Below are 25855 nucleotides of genomic sequence, written 5' to 3'. Positions count from 1 at the left end.
GACAGTGGCAGCCAAAAGAACCTCATTTCAGCAGAGGTCGTGAAGCGGTTGGGCCTACCAACTACACCACACCCACAGCCGTACAGTATCGGTTGGCTTCAGAAAGGACGAGATCTCAAAGTTCGCCAGCAGTGCCGCCTTCCCTACAGCATCAAGCCCTTCACAGATGAGGTATTGTGTGATGTTACACCTCTGGATGTTTGTGATGTACTATTAGGCCAGCCATACTTGTGGAGGCGACATGTTGTGTATGAGTCAAGGCCTCGTGCTGTCATCATTTCTTTGGATAATTCATTATACAGGATACCAGAGGTAGCCCCACCTACCGCCACCCCTTTGATCACTGCTAAGAAAGGCAGCAAGCTCATCTCACAGACTAGGAAATTTATTTTCTGTCTGGTTCGCTCCCAAAGTAAGGGGAAGATCGTTGCTACATCCATGACCCTCGCGAAGGGTTCCTCCACACAGCAGCAGCAACAGAGGGATGCAGTCGTGACAGAACACAGGAACAACTTCTCCTTACCCGGAGGGGTATCACACAAGTTTCAGGTGGGCGACAAAGTTTGGTTACATTTGTAGAGGGAGCGCCTTACTAGAACCCATCAGAAACTCAGACCACTTCGACATGGTCCTTACACCAGTAACAAGGCTACGGGAAACAATGCTTTGAAGCACAGCATTCCTCCATTCCTTCGCTTGCACTGAGTGTTCAATGTGGACCGTCGCCGACCATGCTCCCCACCATTTCTGGACACATCAGAGATTGCAGAACAGCTCACCAGAGACCCAGCTCAGCAGAAGCTTCCTCATCTCAGGGAGGAACTCAACGCAATGGGGACCACTGCTTCCTAAGGGGGGAGGAATGATACAGGTGGATGTTGATGGCCACCCACCTATCCCATTTGGACCCCCACAACTGTCTCTTTTAGTTTTTCTGTTTCCTTAATTGTAGCACAACTTACTATTTTTAGCAGTTTTTCGGGTCCTGAACTTCTAGAGCCGTTTTGAGGCCCTAAATGATGTTTTCTGGGAAATCCACCGCCAGCGTTTTTTTTGGCTAAAAATCATCTTTTTTGTCGTAGTCCTCGGAGAGATCTTTCCAACGGGCTATCATGCGTGTCAAACGGAGATAGTACGACCAATTCGCGACCCCGAGAAGTTGATGTACCAGCTTACCCAAAAACGGGGCCCACAATTTGGCGTTTCATCTTCTAGGGTTAGGTTTTGGAATGTGAAGGGTTTTCCATTGTTTCTCAACAATAAATAGGCCCTCGAGCCTCATTATAACATAGTTTTTTGGAGAACAGTTCAGAGGCATGTAGCCGACACATCTCTTCTCAGAGATAAGCTACCATCGCCCTAGTTGGGTTATTTCCATTTCTATTTGTAAGCATATTTCAGTATTTTACTGTAATGAAATGAAGTATTATTTCCGCTGCATATTTGTCTTTATGGTTATCTCTGTATTTTATTGCGTTCCTGTTTAAATCCGGATCAGTCGGATGCAAAGTTCGACTAAGATAGTAAATGACATGTTCATTGTTGAATTGATCTTCCTGAATAAAATCATCCCAATGGTGGAATGGGAAGCGGCGAGGTACAAAAAGTAATCCTGGTTGTAATTGGGAGGATGCAGTAATGGTGCATGGGTCAACACGTGTTTGAGTGCATCAAAAGATCGATCAACGATCTCATCCCAAAAGAATGGAATATTCCTTTTTAGCAACCTGGTAAAACCTTTCGTTATCTCAGCGTACTTAGGAATGAAACAACATAAAAAGTTTGCTTTCCCTTGCAAACTTTGGAGTTGGTGAAGAGTCGAAGGAGGAGGTAGATTGACGATAACTTCCACCTTCGAGGGGTCAACACGAATGCCTGCCTTTGATATGATAAATCCCAGTAAGCGACCCATTTCTACACAGAATACACATTTGTGTGGATTCAGCCGAATTCGATAATGCTTACGTCTCATAAAGATAGCTCATAAATGAATGAGATGATCAGCTCTACGTAATGAGTAGGCAGGTAAATCATCGAGATAAGGTGTTATAGACATTTTTGTGCCTCGCATCATGGAGCATGGAATGTCAATAATTATAGGGATCCTCAGTCCCTAAACATGTTGTTCTTACCCCTAAAAGAACAAGGTCATCAAACAACAGCACTTCCAATCAGTTCTCCACCTGAAAACACTTCAAAACAGGCTTATTTTGGATCATGTCAGCTGCTTAACTGAGCTTCTGCGCTGTAATGCAACTGTCCCACTCTGTACCTGCGCTGGAAGTCAAAAGTAATGAAGGCTACCTGCGCTGGGCGAGATTGGCCAAGTGGCACAGTCATCCTGCAAGGTGTCAACTGCCCAGGAAGCTTCCAAACTGACACTTGGTTCATCAGATTCGCCTTGTGATGAGTAAGAGGTACTTGATCACCATGTGTAAGCAAGGATCTCCAAGTGGACTCAAGAACTGAAGATTAACTGAAGAGGGAGAGGACACAAGGCAGCTTTATGTCAGTCTCAAGCTGACTCATCCTTTCTTCTTCTATCCTATATATAGAGCTCTTCTATGAGGTCTAAGGAGGCTGGAATTTTGTGTAAAGCAAGGAGGTGCTGTTGGATTACAGTTAGAGCTATTGGGTGATTGTTTTACTAGAGGTGAAGAGGAGAGTTCTTGCTGCTGGGGAGGTGCTGCTGGATTGGAGCCATCATTGGTTGTAACCTTCTCAGAACCCTGTTACTTCTATCAATAAAGTTTTGCATGTTCTCCTATATACTTGTATTGCATTGATGTATTGTATTTACATGTATATTTGATTCACTCTAATCCATGCATCAGTTATGAGTACTTGTATCTTGTAGTTTCCTCTCTCGTTTTGTGCAGGGCTTGTGTGTAGCTGGACCGGCAAAGAGAGCAAGGAGCTGGGAACAAGAGACAAAGAGAGAGGATCAAGATCGACTAAGCGAAGGATACCAGGTTGGTTGATCATTTCTTCCCCCTCTCTGTACTTTCATAAAGGAAAACATCAAAGCTTTACTTTCAGTTGTTGCTAAAGACTGTCACCTTTAGAGTAGGGATAGGGTCATCCGCATCGGATACTTTTCCCCACAACAAACTGGCGACTCCACTGGGGAGACTAGTATCTTGTTGGTGTTTGTAGTATTTTGCTATTCATTTCTTGAAGAAAAGAGTACCAAATCGAAAAGCTTTTGACTATATCAAAAGCGAAGTAGAGGGACTGCTACTCTTGCTCATTTGTTGAGCAAATTCAATATTTGAAGAGCCTATCTACAAAAGACTCTTTACTCTTTGTGATAGATCTTCATCCTCTTGATCATCCCTTAGCCTGTACTTGACCTATAGCTTTTTATTTCAGCAAAAACAGTGCATTTTTGAGCTTTTTATGACCCGGAATTCTTTGTAGACGAAACTCTCGTGAGTCAGTGCAGGCTGTACACAGGCAGCCTGCATTACAGCGCAGGTACTCCCTTCGGGAACTGCGCTGAGAGTGAAATTGACAGACTAGAACCTGCGCTGGTCCAGTTAGCCCTTGTCTTGCTCAGTCTTCCTATTGTGTCTTGGCCCTGTTTGCACTTGTTTTTGGCTGATTGCTTGCTGGTTATTGTACTTGCTGTAAGCCACTTCTCCTTGACATTATTCCGCCTCAGTTGTGTGATGAAACTGTGAATGTTCTTTCAGTATTTCTTGTTGCAGTTACAGTTTCCCATTGTGAAAAGCGAACCAGTATGGCTGTGACCTCTTAGATCCTGAACTGTAAAAGTGTCTTTGTGATCTTAAGAGCTAGTTTTATTACTGTTCATAGCTGTTTGAGTTTGTTCGATTTGCATTTCATGGTTTGAATCTATACATTTCCTGTGTTTTTAAACAAGTCTATCATAAGGTGTCTTTTTGATTGTGGACAAGCTTGTTTATTTCCACTTGAAATTAGATTCAAAATCATACAACAGTTTCCTTTTTGTCTAGCATCAACATTAAGGATAACGAAAAGAAATACATGCATTGTGCATTTTGCATTTGACTGTATGCTTGACGATTTAGGAAGATGTGCATTTTAGTGTGTGTTCTTTGATCTGTGGAAAAAGTTGTGTCCTTCTTTTCCCTCAAGTAGATTAAGGTTTTCAAAGTTGAAAGATTGAAAAGATTTGCTTCTCATTCTTAGATTGCATATAGGAAGTTGTATATATACATCTCGTGGCGAACCTGAAAGGCAAACTGTTAAGAAAGATCAACATTAAAATAAACTCAATTTACATAACAACGCTTTGGAATTTAACGCAAACATCTAGAGGTCTAGGTAGAGACGTGTTCCGGCGTCGTTAAACATAGTGACTGTCGATCTCTACGAAGGTGGGTGATTCCTCCTGAGAGTCGGTGGCACTAACACGGACTTGAGCTCCCGCGTACCGTCGCGTATATAGGGAGACCCCTATAGGTTTTTATCCTTTATCCTTAGGAAACCGTGTCGGCCGCCCTACTGATCGCGATGCAGTGAACACAGCATTCACGAAGATCGACCACCCGTACCGTAAAACGTATTCTGTGGTTTCGCGAAAGGTTTGGCACACCCTCTGCCTAGATCTCCAGAGCAGTTTCTTTTGGCCTTTTTCAAACTCTATAACTGAAAAAGTCCAACCGAGCATTTGTCACTTCGGGCTCGTTAATACATCGAAGGCGACTAGAGTCATCTTTAGCTTTTTCTCGACTCTTAAAACATGAAAAAGCAAGTTTGTGTCTAAAAGCGTCGTTAATAAAATTTATTTTAAAGCGGAACATAATCACCTGTTATTCCCACGTTGATCTTTCAGTTGAAAAGTATGGAGCCCACCAACCAAGGAAGTAACCTTGGCGGAAGTCCAAATCCCTTCTCCTCTTGGGGAGATGTTGGTGCGCCTCATATGGCTACATTGTCACTTCCAGGATTGACAATCGGCCTCCCTGTATGGCTTTTTTCAACTAATGTAGTCCAAATCGCCACTAATCCTGAGCAGTCGAATCAACAGTCAGAACAATCTAAAACTACCCACCAGCCTTCCACTTCTTATGATACTTCCTCTGATCCTTCATCTTCGCAAGGTAGAGCCGGCAAAAGTCAGCCTCCCAAGGGGAAGAAGGAAAAGAAGAAGAGAGAAAAGAAGCAGAAGGAGCCTCTGGCAAAGGCGACTGGGGGCAAGCAGAAGAAAGCTGACAAAAACCCACACACTGCACCGACCGGGCCTAAATCGCCATGTGTCATTTGCAAAGGGATCCATTTCCATCGTGATTGTCCTTGTATTCCCCGGATACTAAGGGACTGGTCCCCAAGGTTGCACAATCCGGTAGCATCAACCTTTGGTTGTCATGTTGATTGCATTCCGTCAACTAGCGAGAGTGAAGGACGAAGAAGGGGACCAAGATCACCCTGTCTATTGTGTGAAGGTCATCATGCCATCCACAAATGTCCATTCTTAGATGAGGCCAAGAGAGTTTTGGAAGATCGCCCGGTGTCACCGGTGCGACTTCCACCTGGATATCAAAAACTCGCGCCTAATCCCTCGATAGTTGAAAATCCGGTTGAACCACTCAAGTGGTCAGCTGAAGTGTCGGTCATTGAGAATGAACCCACTGAATCTAGACTAGACGAAAGTCTAAAGGTTGATACGGCAGTTGGCCTGGTTCTTCCTTCAGAGGTTCCATCGTCCAATGACCCCGTCATTGAAGACCCGTCTTCAAATGACACCGTCGCCGAAGAGTCGTCTTCATGCGACACCCTCACTGATGAGAACAAGGATGACACCATCCAGGTTCTTTTCATCAGCACCGACTCTGATGAGCATCAGGGCAATGCGCCCATTCCTTTATCGCAGGAAGGAACATCATCAGAGTCATATCCGGCCGTATATTCGGCCCCACCGCCAAGCAACCTGGTTGTATCCTTTGATTGGAATCAACTAGGCAGACCCCGGTTACCAGCCAGTGTACCATTCAGAATCATTGTCGAGATCTATAGAATGATTATGGCTGGTACTATCATTGATGAAGGGGCGTCTGTGAGTATCCTTTCCTCTGTTGCTTGGAAAGCACTGGGTTCCCCGGCGCTTTTACCTGAGTTGAGAAATCTCTCAGGTTTTGATAAAGGAACCAGTCGACCATTAGGGATCCTCCCTGATGTACCTGTTACATTGAAGGGGAAGACCGTCAGGATGAACGTGTTGGTAGTTCAAGGACCCTTGGATTATAACCTACTCCTTGGACGCGACTATATTTATTGCATGGGAGCAATAGTCTCCTCACTCTTTAGAGTAATGTGTTTTCCACATGAAGGAAGGGTGGTCAAGCTCGTAGACCAACTTTCATTTCCGGGATCTCGCATCGCAAATAGTCAAATACCAATCCTAAATGGTCTGTTCACTCAAGATTCACCTCCGCCCCCGGTCCTCCTTCCCGATGAGCGCGAGTGATTCGGAAAGAAAGACTAGGACCCAGGGGGCATGCACCCTCGTCTGCTTCGGGCAGAAGAAACTCCGGGTATAAGACAGAATTTCCGCAGGAGAACATGACTAGTCCGTACCCCGTCCGTAGGAAGTGGGGTTGTTCTAGAAAAATGATCTTTTGTCAAAGTTATGTGTTTGGGAATCATTCACCTTTGTCTAAAAAAGTGGGCAATGCCCGAGTAGGAATTCCCTTATTACAACAAGTAGTCACCATCTTTAAATTCAAGCCTCGCCCATCAAAACATGTGTTTTGAAGGATAAGCAGGGGTAGTCTATTAAGATGGAGACCGTATTGTTGTGACAGAGGGTAACCGTCTTAGGACAACCCAATGATAGGCACCGCCGAAGAAAGAGATTGATCTGCGGCAGCAAATCGAACCGTCTTTGGAATAATAAGAAAGAGGCAAGCCTCCCTCAATAATACCAATGTTTTATCTTTGAGTAGTGTTCTTCTATTGTCATAAATAGCTGTTTGTTAAAAGTGGGCCGACGGGAAGCCTGAGTACTGCGTAAGACCCCTTAAAATAACGAGAAGACAAGTATCGTTAGCATTAGATTAGCAAGATGACAAATAAATGTGAACACCCAAAGAAAAGCAGAAGTAGGGGAGAGGAGGGGCAGCCTCGAAATTCTATCCTATACCTGGGGGCATGCAAACTTTCTGGAATGCAAGCTAGGGGCGGTTATTTATCTGGTTTTAAGATTAGCCGTTTCCAAACTTGCATGAAAGAAAGCCTGTGGGGCAAAAGTAAAATTTGCCAAAAGTGAGCACAGCTGTGGTAAGGCATAAGCTCTATAAAAATTGGTCCTTACGAGAGGCGTTCTTCATATGACTGGTATATCGAGCAGTTTTAGCATATAGTTCATGCTCGTTAAAAAATAAACGCAAATCCGAGCAGTTTTAGGACTGAATTTATGCTCGTTAAAAAATAGAAAAGTGTGAGCAAAAGTTTCCCCCAGAGTTCAAGCTCATGGAAAAAATGAACCGGTAAATAACCTTTTGAGATCGTAAATTCATCAGCCATAAGAACCTTGATCGTGTTTTCATCCATCACCTCCACTGTTCATTTGGCCGATCATTCACTTCCATTGGTGTGTTTACCTCTTTTGAGAAACAGCTGCGAAGAGTGATTTCACCTAACCATCCTCGTGACACTGCCGTGATTGGAAAATTCCAATTTGTACCTGGAATCAGTTGCTATCCCTGTTTATCACTCGTTCCTCAAAAGACGAGTCTTCTTTGAGCTCTTTTCACTGACTCGTGAAATATGAAAAGTTTGCCGAGTTTTGGCCTTCTAGCTCGTTAAACGACCGAAAGCTATCCCTCCTCTAGATTTTAATCTTTTTGGACCTGAGGGATTATTGCACAAAAAGATCGAGCGCTTGCCTTGTTCGGCTCGTAAAAGTACCGAACAGCCATCCCTTCTGTATTGTTTTATACTTTTTCGGACTTAAGGGATTAGATGACGAAAAAGGAATTATGGAGTTGACTTTCTGTACCTTTTCAGACTCTCTAAAAATGAAAAGGACCGAGTTTTCCTTGTCGTTAGACTCGTTAAAATGATTAAATAGCGACAAACTTGTCTTTAGACGAGAACGAGTTTCCCTATCGCTAGGCTCGTTAAATCATAGCGATAGGCTTGCCCGAAGGGCAGGTTATAGAACAAGCATATGTTATCCTCCTCAAGCTTGACAAAAATAAAGAGGTACTGGTCAGAAATGACTGGGGAAAAATTGGGAGAACATTCAAAGTTTAATGGTAGCGAGTCACTCTTGAACATGACACTTTTCCTCCGTATCACATCGGGTTGGGTTGTTTCATTCACCGGTCTCATCACCATGGTCCTCGCCACACCATCCATGTTTGGGGTAATGCTACCGATCCATCGCATCAGTGTCGTTATATGTTCAAGAGGGGTCATTCTGAAAGTGTCAACCGTGTCCCATCCACTGCCATACATTATCCTTCACCCATTCATGATCGCCACCCTGAATCATATGTCACAGTTTGTTTTCACCTCCACTAAAGTCATTAGCTCCGTTCCGTGTCATTGATGTGGGATTCATTAAGGCCCTCCTTTGACGGATCGCTTCTTGTCGACTTCAGCTCATTATCCAAGAAGTTGATCTAGGAACACCCCCATCAGTACTTTGAAGCTTGCATGCCTCAATGGCAAGTTTCTCACTTCCGGCGACAGGTATACATCAATGACCTTCGACTAGAAGATTTTGCGTGGCATTCGACGCCAAGTCCTTTATTCACGCCACATGAATTGTACTGCAGTACCTTGAGGGTCATCGTCATTATTGGTGATTCCTCTCGCGCTTGTTAACGGTTTACATTATTGACCGGTAATCAAGCGATGTCTTTCCATGTTCGACTTCAGCGCAATTCTCACATGGATCGACTTGTACTTAGAGTGAAGATCGAACGAGTTTGAAGACCCCGGATCTAGTTTCATCCATCCGGGCTACGATATATATTCAGGAAATATAAAAGCATTTGCCATGTACATCATTGCAGCAGATGATCATCCTACTCAAAGGATGATAATTTCAGCAGAAAATTATCAGTCTATCTTCAGACGATCGTCTGTCATATGTACCAAAATGTATTTATAAAAAGCTGAGCATGGGAATACCCGCCTCAGCTAGATCATGAGAATAATGATGAATGAAAAATAATGTATTGTATTGTATTGTATTACAGGGCACTCTCCTCAGTACTGGAACGAACTTCGGATCCTCTAGATAAAGCATTTCACCCGATAAACGGCCTCATACTTTAGGGGGCAACTGTTATAGACATTTTTGTGCCTCGCATCATGAAGCATGGAATGTCAATAATTACAGGGATCCTCAGTCCCTAAACATGTTGTTCTTACCCCTAAAAGAACAAGGTCATCAAACAACAGCACTTCCAATCAGTTCTCCACCTGAAAACACTTCAAAACAGGCTTATTTTGGATCATGTCAGCTGCTTAACTGAGCTTCTGCGCTGTAATGCAACTGTCCCACTCTGTACCTGCGCTGGAAGTCAAAAGTAATGAAGGCTACCTGCGCTGGGCGAGATTGGCCAAGTGGCACAGTCATCCTGCAAGGTGTCAACTGCCCAGGAAGCTTCCAAACTGACACTTGGTTCATCAGATTCGCCTTGTGATGAGTAAGAGGTACTTGATCACCATGTGTAAGCAAGGATCTCCAAGTGGACTCAAGAACTGAAGATTAACTGAAGAGGGAGAGGACACAAGGCAGCTTTATGTCAGTCTCAAGCTGACTCATCCTTTCTTCTTCTATCCTATATATAGAGCTCTTCTATGAGGTCTAAGGAGGCTGGAATTTTGTGTAAAGCAAGGAGGTGCTGTTGGATTACAGTTAGAGCTATTGGGTGATTTTTTTACTAGAGGTGAAGAGGAGAGTTCTTGCTGCTGAGGAGGTGCTGCTGGATTGGAGCCATCATTGGTTGTAACCTTCTCAGAACCCTGTTACTTCTATCAATAAAGTTTTGCATGTTCTCCTATATACTTGTATTGCATTGATGTATTGTATTTACATGTATATTTGATTCACTCTAATCCATGCATCAGTTATGAGTACTTGTATCTTGTAGTTTCCTCTCTCGTTTTGTGCAGGGCTTGTGTGTAGCTGGACTGGCAAAGAGAGCAAGGAGCTGGGAACAAGAGACAAAGAGAGAGGATCAAGATCGACTAAGCGAAGGATACCAGGTTGGTTGATCATTTCTTCCCCCTCTCTGTACTTTCATAAAGGAAAACATCAAAGCTTTACTTTCAGTTGTTGCTAAAGACTGTCACCTTTAGAGTAGGGATAGGGTCATCCGCATCGGATACTTTTCCCCACAACATAAGGCTACAAAATGTGCTTAATGTCATGAAATGCGTAAGACATAGCCCTTTGAGAAGTTGCTCCAGCGTTCTTTAATCCAAAGGGTAATTTACAATAAGCAAATGTCCCCCATGGACAAATGAAAGCTATTTTAGCTTGATCAACAGGGAGTATGTTGATTTGATTGTAACCGGAAAAACCATCCATAAAGGAGAACATTTCACTACCGGCACAATCATCAATAATTTGATCGATATAGGGGGTTGGATAATTGTCTTTAGGACAAGCTTGATTAATATCCCTATAGTCGATACATACTCTTATCGTTCCTTGTTTTTTGTTGATAGGAACAATATTCGATACCCAATCGGTTAAAGGAATTGGATAAATGAAACCTGCGCGAAGTAATTTCTCAATTTCGGCTTTGATAGCAGCAGATTTTCTCAGATGTATCTAACGTAAGCGTTGTCAAATAGGTTTAGCATCCGGGTATGTTTTAATTTCATGGACAACAATTGACGAATCGATTCCTGGCATTTCTTCATATGACCAGGCAAAAACTTCATGGAATTCTTGAAATAGGGCTTTATAAGTTTGGATTTCATCGTCCGTACAGGAAGCACCTATATGAATGTTTTCAATAATTCCAGGCTTAACTGAAATGTCAATAGGAACCGTTCGAGAGATATTTCCCAAATTTAACTCAGAATCATAATTTTGCAATGGATTCTGTGGTTCTTTGACATAGTCAGTCGTAAAAATAGAAGAAAAATCATTTTCAAAATGATCAAGCTCAGGTAAAAATGAAGATCGGTGATGTAGATCTTCCCATGGTAAATCATCAACAGACAATAGTTCACAAATCTGCTCATCAGTATGAACAAGATCAGGAAATGCTGTTATAGCTGAGCTAGATATAGAAAGTGATTCCCCTTGCAACACATTCATTGGATCAATTTCGGTAGAATAGGGATCAGAAAACGACTTTACAACCTGATATGTAATTTCAAAGGGACTCAAAGGCATTGTGCCACCAAATGAATCCACCTCAGAATCGGAAGGTACGATCTAAGGATCATCAAAAGTAACAGTATTTGATGAAATCATATGAATAGATGCAATAGAAGGCGATAAGTTAGGAGGAGGGAAGGAAAAATTTCCTAGTAAATGAGAATCTATAATCAAACCTACGCCAACATCCTTGTAAGGGATAGTCATTTTACCGATGTGTTGAATACTATCTATAGAGGCTGGGTCAAATGAGAAATAAGTCAGTTGGTCTATCATAACAATGTTTCTGTTATGAGGAAACTTGATAAGCCGAAAGACTAATGAAACAATAGCAGTCATAGCATAAGACCAACTGCGACCCAGGAGAAGGTTGTAATTTAGAGGGGAATCAACCACTTCCACATCTAGATTTTAAGTTTTTCCTTCAACCCCTATACGTAAATCCTGCAAAATGCCAAAAGGATGGAACCCTCGCCATCAAAAGCCTTTAAAATTGTCGGAGACTGATTGAGTGTGGGAGAACCAAGCGATTTCCAACACTGGATTGACATAATATGCATAGAAGCCCCTTCATCAATCACAGTCTGAGAGCAAGGTCTATTTTTGACTAAAACTGGAATCTAAAAAGCCATTTGATGAGGGAGGCGGGGTGTACTATTCTCTAAATCGAAGATTATTAGGTTCGAATCCTGAATATTGATAACTCCTATAGTAGACAATAGTAATTTACATTGTACTGGGCACGATTGCAGCACTTCCAAAGCCGACATTGCTGAAGGGGAAATAGCTAAGTCTTCAACAATGTTATAATTTTGAGCAGCTCTTGCATGCAGATTGAAAGCTGATTTCCGAAGTATACCTTTAGCAGGCGGTTTGATTACTAAGTTAGGGTTGGGTTTCTCGATCTGTAGTGGACTGAGACTAGGAGGAGGTGTAGTTGATGTGTTTGAATTAGAAGATTCTACTTCTTTACCACCAACATGATTTCTACTATCATAATCTTGCGATCGCATCGCAATCCTAACATGAGACATCATCATAATGGGTTCTTATGAGGCATTCGAGGAAGAACCAATCATCCTAATATCTTGAGTATGAAAAGGATCCTTCAAGACAACAGGCATTTGAGAACCTTTAATGATTTTCGAAACCTCTACTCGATATGGGCAGTCTTTGGTAAAATGATCCTCATCACAAATGAAACAACGATAACAAGGTTTTCATTTTTCGTCAGTAGATTAGATTTTATCTTTTGAATTTTGTTTGTTTTTCTTCTTCCCCTTATTTTTACTACCAAATTTTGGGTTGGCCATAAATGATTCTACAACATGGATGTCAGCAGAAATTTCAGCGGAAGAATCTCCTGTTGGGGAATCAGGTAAAGTTATTATAGGAGAATAATTCTTTGAAGATTTCTTCTTACTTTTAGTGCTAACTAAACCAATCATACCATCAGCGGCATGAGACCCTGAAGGAGCTGTAGCTATTTGACCGTGTTTTGGAAGATCAGGAATTTTTTCATGTAAAGTACCTGACTGCGTATAGACGAGGTCAAGGTACTGAGCTTGAGCAATGACTTTCTCTTCAATAATAACTCCCCCCTTAGCTACATCTTCAATGATTTTGGGTAATAATGATTTAATGAACCATTCCGGTAAAATTTGATCCGGAATGAAAACTTTCACTAAACGCCTTCTACGTCACCATTCATGAATATGATTAGAAATATATGTGGACATGGATTGTTTCAGTGAATTTAACAGTTCTGTGCCATTGTCATATCTGACGGGCAACTAAAAATGAGTTAAGAAAGCAGTGGCTAATTGATTGAAATTATAAAAAGAGGCTCGTGGTAACTCAATGTACCATTTGGCGGCAAGACCAATAAGAGTTCATTGAAAAAGACACAATTGAATTGAATCATCAATGATTGAATTAGATGCACACCAGAGGTGATAAGTCATAACATGATTTGACGGATCCTCTCCTGACTTACTCTCGAATTTCAGGTTATCGCTAGGCAACTTACTAGGCATTGGCAGCCAATACGGAAGATAGTAAATCGGATCATTCATAAGGCGCAACAAATCAAGTAAATCCAAAGTTACAATAAATGGTAACTGACAGTTAGGGTCGCGAAAAACTTGAGTAGTGAGACCAGTTCTAGGAGGAGGATATCCAAGATAACCTGGAATCGGATTTGCATTAGGAATGTTATAACCTCCTAGGAAACCAAGATTAACTAGACCAAATAGGGGTTTTTGAGGTTGTTGATAAGTATAGCCATGATACGGTTGATACTGATAAACTAGGTTTTGTACAGTAGGACCAAATTGATACTATCCCTGGTATGGTTGATATGTGAATTGTGGTTGACTTGTGGCAATTGTAGCAATCGTACTAGTTTGTCCTGTAGGCATATGGACCAAAGTTTGAACTATAGGTTCTGACTGTCGCATAGAGACTTGAGGAATTTTCACTAATGCAAGGGTAGTAAAAACCAGAGTTGTTGATACTCCAAAAACAGGTGTTGTAAGTTGAACAGAAGTTGCAGTAGTTGCAGCAGTTTGAGGTGGAGTACGAGGTGAGCTAGGCCCAAGCTGTTGAACTGTACTAGATGTAGGGATTTGAATAGTAGGTTGGACAGGTTGCTGGGTGGAACTAGAAACCAAAGGCTATCTAGGTTGATGAATCAACTGCACATTAGGTTACAAAGTCGGTTGAGTTTGAGACAGATCCCACACCATGTTCATTCTGGAGTATGGACCCACAAAAGGTTGTGCATATGTAGGACCATAACCTGGTTGAACATAGGGCTGATAATTAAGCAGTACATTTCCGACTCCTTGAAAAAATGGTTGACCAGAAGGCAGTTGGAAACCTTGAGTTGGGTACTGACCTTGAGGTTGATAACCTTGAGGAACGTACTGAAACTGGGGTTGGCCTTGAGGTATGTACTGAAACTGGGGTTGACCTTGGGGTATATACTGAGTCTGAGGTTGACCTTGGGGTATGTACTTTCCTAAAGGTTTAAAAACTTGAGGAAGCCCTTTAGATGGTAACTGACTACCTTGCAGTTGCCCCCCAAGCGGTAACTGACTACCTTGGGGTTGCCCCCCAAGTGGTAACTAACTACCTTGAGGTTGCCCCCTAGGCAGTAACTAAATACCTTGAGGTTGAGGATTTGGAATACTACCAGACATTATAAGGATTTGTTCTGCGTTCAACGTTTGAGTTCCATTACTTCTAGATGATAACACTTGTTCAATTGGTCGAGGAGATGCTCCTGAAAAAGTACCAGAGAGTGACTGGTACCCTGAAGGAATAGAAGGACCACCAGATAAAAATGTTTTCGGTGTTTGGGAAAACATAGATGATTGTCTTGACATGATCGATGAAGGATAATAACCTCTTGGTGTAGGATGAAAAGGAATTCAAGGTGGTGAAAAACTAAGACCTGGGTTTTCTAAAAAAATTGTCAATGATACATATCAAGCGTCACTCCTAAAAGGACTGTAGAATATTGATTCACGCTCCCTAAGATTTAAAATCTGTTGGTTTTTGGGAAGACTTTATTACATGTAACCCTCACTCAGCTGGGGGACATGCGTATATTATCCTAGCGGTATATTATTTTACTAAGTGGGCCGAGGCGATGCCTACATTTTCGGCAAACGGCAAGACTACTGCAACTTTCATATTCAATCATATAATTGCTAGATTCGGTGTTCCTCAAGCTATTATTACTGATCATGGAAGTCACTTTCGAATCATCATGATGACTAAACTAACAGATCAACTTGGCATGCACCACGATAGTTCTACTCCATATTACCCGTAGGCTAATGGTATGGTTGAAGCTATCAATAAAGTTTTAGTCATTATGATTAGACGAATCATTGGTATTCATAAGTCAAATTGACATACCATGCTATTTTTAGCACTTTGGTCATATCAGACCTCAGTAAAAACATCAATTGGTTTCACTCCTTTTCAACTGGTCTACGGTTTGGAAGCAATGTTACCTATTGAATGAGAAATTCCGTCATTACAATTAGCCATAGAATTACTCCCAGCTACTTCTAAAGAAGAGAAACATTTTTTGTACTTAGCTCAGCTAGATGAGAATCAACGCACTGTTGCAATAGCAAATGAGACTCATGTGAAACGAATAAAAGCTCAGTATGACAGAAATGTTACACCTCGTAATTTTTCAGAAGGAGACCTAGTTTTACTATATGATCAAGCAAACGATAAGCTATGGGCTGGAAAATTTGTACCTATGTGGCATGGCCCTTACATTGTTAAGTGAAAGCTAGCAAAAGGGGCTTATGAATTGATATATTTTGACAGTGTCTCTTTGGGTAAACAAAAAAATGGACTTTATCTGAAGAGATATTATGCTTAAATTTGGTGTGGAGATTTTTTGTTAGATTAGTTTCTTTACAGTTGGTGTGTTTTAAATTAGAACAGTCTGCCTAGTTTAGAGAGTGCTATTATCATTATTCCTGCTTATCTTGATTTTACTCTTGATATTGCAGATGTCGACGTCTCTTCAAACATACATTGGTTTTGATGATGGTGCTTTTTGTAATACACAGAACATTTATTCCGCAGCTTGGGTTATCTATTCACCCTCTGATGAGTTAGTATTTATGCATGGGGTAAGCCTCGGTCAAACAACGAATAACATTGCAAAGTATAGTGCAGTGATTGAGTTATTATCTGAATCCATCTCATTTGGGATTTGGAGCTTGATTGTTAGGTTGGACTCTGAACTCGTTGTATTACAGCTTAACAGGGTTTATGCCATTACAAATCTAGTGTTATTAAGGTTATTTTTGAGAGTTCGTCTCTTGGAACGTGAATTTGACTACATTGAATATCAGCATATTCCAAGACATTTAAATATATTAGCATATGCAGTTGCTTCTAGTATGATAAATAGACATTTGCAATAATCAAAACAATAAATTTAATAGCATCCGATAACATGTTACATGAGATAGTCGGTAATAATGATATATCATAGTATAGAAGTAGTGTTTCAAAATATACATCGTCTTCGATAATAGGTTGAAAAACACCTTATGATCGGCAAAAATGATAAATACAAAAAGTCAAAAATGTCATGAGTCTACAAAATCAATCATCCTATCCCTGGCGATGGTCATGATAAGAAACCACTGCTTAGGCCACCCTTCGTAGGAACCTCCTAAAAGGTCCTAGGGCCCCAATCACATATCTCTGTAACCTAAGTGGAATATCATCTATATCTGTCTCTGGAATATCTAGTGTCAAGCACTCTAGATGATGCTCCAAGTTGGTTAGGATCTCTGCTGATTGGTCCTATGGGGCTAGTGCTGCTGCAGCTGGGTGTCTCCTCGCAAAGGCTGGAAAGTGGCTAGTCGTCATGGAACCACATCTACATTTAAAATTTTGATTGTCAGTTTTGGACGATTTAAAATAATAATAATTAAAACTTAGAAAGTGTTGAAAATGATTTTACCTGAATCATCCCATTATTCTCCTGGTGGAAGAATCATGTCTGCGTTACCACAATAATCCATTCTGGTGTATGGAAAATCTTGAATCACAAAAATTTGGTTGTTCAACCAACGAAAATACTATGGCGGAAATCAAACAACCTCTGTACCCTCCTCAGGGTGGCGGGCCATCAAAGCAACCAAGCGAACTATCCTAGGCTCTCGAGGAAGACCAGCATCAACAGGAATATGTTTTGGGGCTAACATGGGGATCCTTTCTAGAGAAAATCTGACTATGATGAATCCATATCCAAAAATTTTCAACTATCTGTTCTTTGCTCTGGTTAGTTGGCCTTTCACATTTGCCAACACAGCCTCGCACCAGTTGAATATGGTGCCTTGAAAATAGTCTATAGCCATCTGCATCTGGGATCCAGTAACCACATGCAATGTTGCATTCCTACATAGTCTGGTAATAGTGATTGCAATAACCTTAAGCTCAGGACAGCTGATAGTTTTAATATCAATCTGTTTGTCCTTTGTTTGATCATCGCAAAACTCTAATCGAAGACTAGCGACAAACTGGCCACCTGGCCTAGTCCTGAAAAGAGATAATTGTTTGCCCCTCTTGGAAAAACCAGTCAAAAAGTATATGTCCTCCAACTCAATTTCGAGCCAGTGGCCACCAATCACGAAACACTGGTCTTGTGTGTTCCATCTGTCTACCAGCCATTGCAAGAGGTCTACTTGGGCCCTCATACCCTGTATGCCCTAGAACTTTAGCAATTTGCATGCTCTCAATGCCTGCATTGTGGGCATATGATTTAGTGTGGAAAAATCTACATCCTCATGCTCGCATTCTCACAAAATAAGCATTTTGAATGTCCTACAATGCATAAAAAGACATATTAGAACAAGCTAGTTCGAAAATTTTGGGCAAAAATAGAGAAATTTAATTTTTTAAAATTCATTTTGCGGGGTCCGCACTCGCTGCTTACAAACAATGCATAGGTTCGCACGGGCTGTAAGCAATAGGTGCGGACCCACGACTTTTTTCTTTGTAGAAAAAAGTCAGGGTCCGCAGGGGCCGCGTGTTGCACCTGTGGACCCTCGCAAGCAATTTTCTAAACATATTTTTCCTTAAAAATTCAAATTTAAAGCCTAAAATCAAAATGTAAATAGATGAAATGCAAGATAAGGAGGACATGGATTACCTGGAGCTGACGGTTTTCGATTCTGACGGACGGATTTTCTAGAATCTTGACAGGAACTTTCTTACCCATAAGCTCTCACTTCTCACTTTGAACTCAAATGGTAAAAATGAAGTTAGAAAAGCCCTTTTTATAAGTTTTTTTGAATAAATGAATTTTTAATTTATTTATTTTTCACTTTAAAAAGGTAAATTTTTAAATCATTTTTATTTATCTTAAACAGGTGTGAGTAATGTTTTGAGTTTTTATGCAGAATATTGGATTTTTCGGGAAAATTGATCATTTTTCAACAAAGAGCATACTTTTATCACTTTTTCAGACTCTTTCAAAAATTTACGAAAAAGCGAAACATTGGAGTCCTCTTTAAGCTCTTTTCAGACTCTTGAAAATTGAAAAGATTGTCGAGCACTTGATTGTTTGAACTCATTAAAGAATAATCATCCCTTTAGTATAAGTTTACGCCTTTTACGGACTGAAATGGACTATTTACGAAAAAGGTACACGTTGAATAATTACTGTCAATAGAGTCCTCTGTAAACCCTTTTCAGACTCGTTAAATATGAAAAGATTGTCAAGCACTTGTCTTTTCAGCTCGTTAAAGTATTGAAAATGTCATCCCTCCTGTATTATTTTATCCTTTTCCGGACCTGAGGGATTATTTTACGAAAAGTTACCCCCATGGAGTTTTCTTAAGTTTTTCTTCTGACTCCCTAAAATTGAAAAACATCGAGTTTTTCCTATATTGGACTCATTAAAATTTAACAGTAAAGGACCTGTTCAATTTCAAACAAGGACGAACCACTCCTTCTTAGGGTTCAAATTTTAAACTAAGTTGGACTCATCCGAAGGATGAGCTTATAAACAAGCAAATGTTATCCCCCTCAAACTTGTCAAGAATAAAGAGGTACTTGCCAGAAATGGTGGGGAAAAAGAGAGAAAAATGAACCTATTTGTTACACTTTGTTTTGTAAAAAGCCATTAACCACTCTTGAACATGACACTTTTTGTTCACCTGGGTTGGGAAAATCCTTTGCCTAACAGTTAATCAAACCACATTGAAAGTCTTCAGCCGATTTCTGGGTATTAGCTTTGGGTCAATTGTCACCAAACCATCTGCAGTGTCGTTATATGTTCAAGATAACAGTTCAAACAAACCATTCATCTGCAAAATATCTGTCATCCATTTTGACCATCCCTGAGTCAGTCCTTGCCAATATATTTCTTCAAAAATTTATCTATGATTTCGTGTTGTGGGCTTGCCTATGACGAATCCTTTCTATTGACTTCAGCTCATTATCTAGGAAGTTGATCTAGAAATCGTCAGTACCTTGAAAGCTACATGCCCTAATGGTAGTTTTCTCACCTTCAATGGTAGGTTGCATAATTGACCTTCGATCAAATGATTCTATGACATGTTCGACTTTAGCTCATTTATTCACATTTCATGGATTGTATTGGGTACTTTGAGAGCCATTGACATTACTGGTGGTTTCTCTCACACTTGTTAACAGTTCACACCATTGACTGGTAATCAAGTGGTTTCTACCATGTTCGACTTCGACACATTCATTCACATGGATAGAATCGTACTAGTTCGGGAAGCGGAAATCAAGATCATGGATCTAGTTTCTAGCATCCAGGTTGCGGGGAATTTTGTTATTCATTATACAGTGGACTATTCATAAACAAATGGTTACGTCCATACTATGTCTACACATGTCTATACTCGATGTATTACAAAATCATTCTTGTATCAGAACAGTTTAGCTAGTTTTCTAGTCAGTTTTGATCTGAGTATGGGAATGCCAACCTCAGTGATGATATATATATATATATATATTCCATTGAAAGTTTTTATAGGTTCTGATTGGGGTGTCCATAGGATGATCCTTGAAATGATAAAGTACTTCACTCTTCATAAATGACAGACTCTATCTTCATCTATTACAAACTTCACACTTTAGGGGGCAATCTGTTGCACTAAACATTGTCACCTTGACATTCTGCAATCTATGTGATTCCATTACCACTCATACTTTCCTCCTTTACAAGTCTTAATCCTTAGTTCCTCATATCAAGCCTTGAAAATAAGAGAAAGCCCTCAAAAGTCTTTAAAACTCTGGTTTCGCACTTTCTCTTTGTCTTACCTGTGGTCTCGCACCTAATGGTCAAGCCTCTTGTGAACCTGACTGCACTGTCTCTATGTTAAGGGTGCGGACCCCTGTAAAAGTTAAAAACGCGTGAGTAAATTCTGAAAAACTCACTTTCAGTCATTTCTAGAAGCTTCTGGAAGGAATCTTGAGGTGGCAAGTTTGCTCTTTTAAGGTTCATGCACTCCATACCTTAAGAAGCTAACCCCTTGGTGTGAGGAGCTTGTCCCTTTGAAGGAGGATTATATCCCTTCATAGGTGGGCCTGTAACCTCCTCCTCTGCACTATAAAATGAAGCATTGGGCTGGTTACTTGGGGGGTTGGAAGTTGAATATTTTTGAGGTGAAATGTGGCTGGAACTTAGTCTTCTTTAGTAGAGTTTTTATGAGGAAAGATTACATACCTCTAAGATCTAATTTGGAAGAGTGCGAGGCTTGTCAAAGTAAAGGAAATTCCTATTTCGGACCTCAGGAAGAGCTTGTTCAACATCAAGGCTGAAAAGGTTGTAAGGTTCTTCTACTTCAAAGTTAATACAAATAAGTTTGTTTTTATCAATAAGCTATTCATTAATGGTTTATTTTATGGATTCCTTGACCACCATAATAGACATGATTTATGATATTTTCTATGCAGGTGCTATTAAATGTTTGCTTGTTTTTGATTGCAGGTCTTTAAAGATAACTCTTTTGAACGATTGAAGGATGACTACAATGAACAAGTGTTGGATCTAAGGTAGGATCTTAACACCTTGGTAGCATTTATTTAAAAATCGCATATGTCTAGAGAAAGATAGGTTTGTTTGTCCGTTTGTTGTTAGACTATCTTCTGATACTAGGGAGATCGGCCTTATCTGCAAGATCGATTTATCTGGCCAACAGTAGCTCCAAAAGATCAAGATAAAACAACTTTTACCTATCCATTGGGAACTTATTCTTACCGAGTACTTCCTTTTCAGTTATGCAATGCACCTCCAACATTCTAAAGGGAAATTATAAGCATTTTTTCTGATCTAATTCATGATTGTGTGGAAGTTTACATGGATGGTTTTACTGTCTATGGAAACTATTTTGAAGAAGCTCTGAAAAATTGGAAAAAGTTCTCATTCGATGTAAAGAAGAGAATATCTCATTAAGCCATGAAAAATGTTTCATGATGTTCACTAAGGGAATTGTTTTAGAACACCATATTTCAAGAAATAGAAATAAAGTAGATGCATCTAAGATAGAATTCATTTCTAAATTATCAATTCCAACTTGTCAAAGAGATATTAGAAGTTTTCTTGGTTTTACTGGCTATTATAGAAGATTTATAAAAAACTTTACAAAGATAGCCTCTCCACTTTTCAAATTTCTTACAAAATATTGTGAATTTATCTAGAATTATGACTCCCAAAAATCTTTTGAAACATTGAAAGAAAAGATTTATGAAGCACCCATTTTAAGAGGACCAAATTGGAAACTACCTTTTCACATTTCGACTGATGCCTTAGATACAACTTTAGGAGTTGTATTAGGACAAAAATATTTTACTCCTTATTCCATTTACTACACAAGCAAGAATTTTAATCCTGCAGAGTTAAATTACACTATAATAGAAAATGATCTTTTAGTTGTTGTACATGCCATCAATAAATTCAAGCATTATATCACTGGTTATGAAACCTTCATCCACAAAGATCATTCTAGAATTAGATATTTAATGAATAAACCAATTATTAATGGTAGAATTACAAGATGGATATTGTTATTACAAGAATTCAATATTGCTATTTTGGATAGACCTCGAAAACAAAACACAGTTTCTGATTTTCTATCTAGAATCCAAAATGATAATAATCATGTTCCTATAGAGGATAATTTTCCTGATGAATATTTTTTTTCACTATCTATTAAATATCCTTGTTTTGCAAATATTTCTAATTATTTGGCTAAAAAGAAGTTACCATAATACTTGTCTCCTCGAGATAAAAGAAAGGTTATTCAAAGTAGCGCATCTTATTCATGGATAAATGAAGAATTGTACAACACAGGACCTGACTTAATCATTCAAACATGTGTTAGAGAGGATGAAGTACTAGAGATAATAAAATATTGTCATGATGAACCATGTGGAGGACATTTCGCTAATAAAGGAACTTCTTATAAAGTCCTTCTCTTAGGATATTCTTGGCCTTCTCTTTTTAAGGATGCCAAGGAATATGTTAAGAGGTGGAAATTGTCAAAGAATGGGGAAATTTGTTCCTTTGGATGAAATGCCTCTACAACCTCAGGTACTTATTGAACCCTTCGAGAGTTGGGCTTTGGGTTTTTTTGATCCAATCAATCCATCATCAAGACAAAAAAGGTACATTTTTGTTTTTATAGATTATGTCACAAAATGGATAGAAGCTAAAGCACTTCCTTTTGCTACTGAAAATGATGTAGTTTCATTTCTTTTTTAGGATAATTTTACTCATTTTTAATGTCCCAAGGGAAATTGTGACAGATCAAGGAATTCAATTTACATCCAAGTTGGTACAGAAGATAATGGAGGAGTAAAAAATCAAACATCGAAAGTCAACTCCATATCATCCACAAGCCAATGGACAAGTTGAATCTACCAATAAAGTAATTGAACCAATTCTTACTAAGACTCTGCATCTGCATAGAAGGGCTTGTAAAAAAAAGCTTCCAGAATATTTATGGGCATATCATACCACATGGTGAAACAAAACAATACACACTCCTTATGAACTTGTTTATGGAAAGTAAGTCTTGTTCCCTATTGAGTTCCATATAAAGACTTTTAAAACATCAACCAATTTGGTTCTTGATCTATTAGAAGAGTAAAGAAAAACAATGGAGAAATCGAATGAAACTTCATGAGATACGACGAGATGCTATTCATAGAACCAATATAGCCCAAGAACAAATATTTACATGGCATGATAAGTTTATCAAAGAAGGAAAATTTCAGCCTAGTGATTGGGCATTTCTTTTTGATCCAAAAATTTAAGATTTTCAAGGAAAATTTCAAACTCATTGGCTTGGTCCTTATGAGATTGAAACTCTCTTTGATAATGGAGTAGTTAGAATCAAAACCATTGATGAAGAAAAGGTAACTTTCCTTGTAAATGGTCATAAATTACAAATATATCATAAACCATTAACAAGAGAAGAATTCAAAAGAAATTTGCAAGATAATATTGATTTGAAGTTGGTTAAGGAAGATTCTTCTTCCTCTCCAACTTAACCTTCTACCTTCTTTTTCAATATATATATATATATATATATATATATATATATATATATATATATATATATAGATATATATATATATATATATATATATATATATATAAACATGAAAACCAACACTGTTGGCATGTTTATCCAGAAAATTTAAGTTGAAAACCAAGAATCCTTGTCATCATCGGTTTTCTTTTTAATTCCCTCTTCTAGTCCCATTTTATTTTAATTCCCCTTTTTCTCTTTTGAAAAATAATGCAGCTACAAAATTGTCAAAAATCTGCAGCTCTAACAGAATTCTACAGCTGACTTGGCAGATTGCGACCAAGGAAAATGAATATCATAACTAAATAAAATTCAATGAATATGATAGTTAGAGTAGCTGAGTACAACCTACAAAAAGATAAATAAAAAATCAGTAAGGAAAATATATAAGGTATGTAAATATCAGTTAGATAATAAAGGTAAAAACATTGAATAATGAAATTAAAAGATGAATGATTGTTGCTACCACCATTTTGAGTAATGATTACTCTAATTATTCACACGACTTTGATCTTAATGACAATATCTTGTCAAAAGGTATAAATCTAATATGAGACCATGCTATGATTTAAATCCATTCCCTTCTCCCAATATATCATTCCACTTCATGTGCATTTCTTGCATCATATCAGTTTCACTCAGCTGTGTTTCATTGCCGAAACTGCCCCTTCCCTAAATCTTGTCTCTCCAACCCATTCCATAAATAAATCTCTTCCATAACCTTGTCAAAAGAGAAACTAGGGGCTAAAGTTTCTCCAACATGGGATTGATTGTACACTCATAGCCAAATGGGGCCAAATTTATTGAAGGATACTCATAGGCGAAACAACAGTTGCAGCAAGCGCAATGGCTAAAATTTGTGGAAAAATTTGATGGGCTTGAGAAAGAAGTGACAAAATTATTTTCTCAGGCATATGATGGCATAGAAGCAAAGGTTGGGGATGTAAATTTATTTTTAACAAAGTCATTCATAGAAGAAGCTACCAGATCACTGAGAATTGGGGATAGCTGGTTCAAAAACCGAAAGATCAAAGAGAAATATTGGGAAATATTCCTTAAAAACCCAAGTATGTATATGTTTGTCTTTAAGAAGGGAATTCCAGTCACAACCTTAAAGAATAAATGGATCAATTTTCTGTTAATTAGTCAAAAATTCATATCTTGTGAGGTTAGGTTTTGGAACACATTCTTTGACCATGCTCTCTTGATGATGACTTTTCTTGATGGTAATGAAATCAACCTACCTTACTTCTTAATATTTTGCAAAAAATGGTTCGAAATATACAAATAAAAAGATACAATCCATATATAATTCCCTATATAATCATGGATTAGCGAAAATTCTAATTGAAGCCCATCCGAAAATCAAAGGGGATAATTGGGAGGATTTTCTGATTAGGAATAATTTCGAAGAAGTTGGACCAGAAGAACATAGTGATAAGACCAGGAAGAGTAGAAACAAATTTGCCTCAAACCCCTAAAGAAAACTCACTTGCACAAGAATTACGACAAGATCAATACTCTGATGATGAAACACCTCTTATAAATTGTTTCAGGGAAAACTAGTGTTGATTTGAACTGCTAGTCCCACTAAGATGGGTAGTTATGTTAGAAACAAACAATCAAAGCAATTCGAGATTTCCTTTAAGTGTAATAGATAAGAGGGAAGAAAAGAGGACCAACCTGGACCTTTCGCTTTGATCCTAGCTTGATTTCTCTTTCCCTTGATAGAATTTGCCACTCCTCTCCTACTTGTCCCATTTCAAAGAGTACCTGTAGAGTCAAAGTAACAAAAAACTATCAAAGAATCTCTATCTAAAACATCATAAACAATGCAGAATCAGAAACACATTGACCATACAATTACATTCATAAACAATAAGATTCACAAATACATGATTATATGGAGGAAAACTCAAAGAACTTTATTAATAGTAGAAGAGAGGATTACAACCCATCTGTCTGATCCAACATCATCCTCCCAACATATAAGCCCTCTTCACCTCATGAAAAGCAAGATCACCCAACAATACAATGTCTCTTCTCATAGATAAACCAGCGATACTTCCTTACAAATTACAACATTCTAGCCTCCAGATCTCTCAGATGAGGGATCCATTTATAGATGTCTTGCAAGGGTGTGAGTCAGCTCTGGGTTTTTGATTAGTGTCATTCCACTGATAGTTCTTGGTTCCACTTGGAGATTTCATTGATCTCTTACTCATCCCTGGGCGAATTCAGAGAGGCAAGTGTCACAGGAAAAGTTTCTGGAAGATTCCATGATCATCCACTTAGCAAACTGTCTCTGCCATTTGTCTATTCTCACTCATCGCACCCCATAGAAGGCCATTTCAGTATGCATCACACCTGGCTAGTGTGGCAGCCAGTATGCATC

Source organism: Pinus tabuliformis, chromosome 8 (assembly GCF_031772625.1).
Source record: "Pinus tabuliformis cultivar Carrire ecotype Pingquan chromosome 8, CPIR1, whole genome shotgun sequence".
Lineage (NCBI taxonomy): Eukaryota > Viridiplantae > Streptophyta > Pinopsida > Pinales > Pinaceae > Pinus > Pinus tabuliformis.
This window is presented reverse-complemented; position numbering follows the sequence as displayed.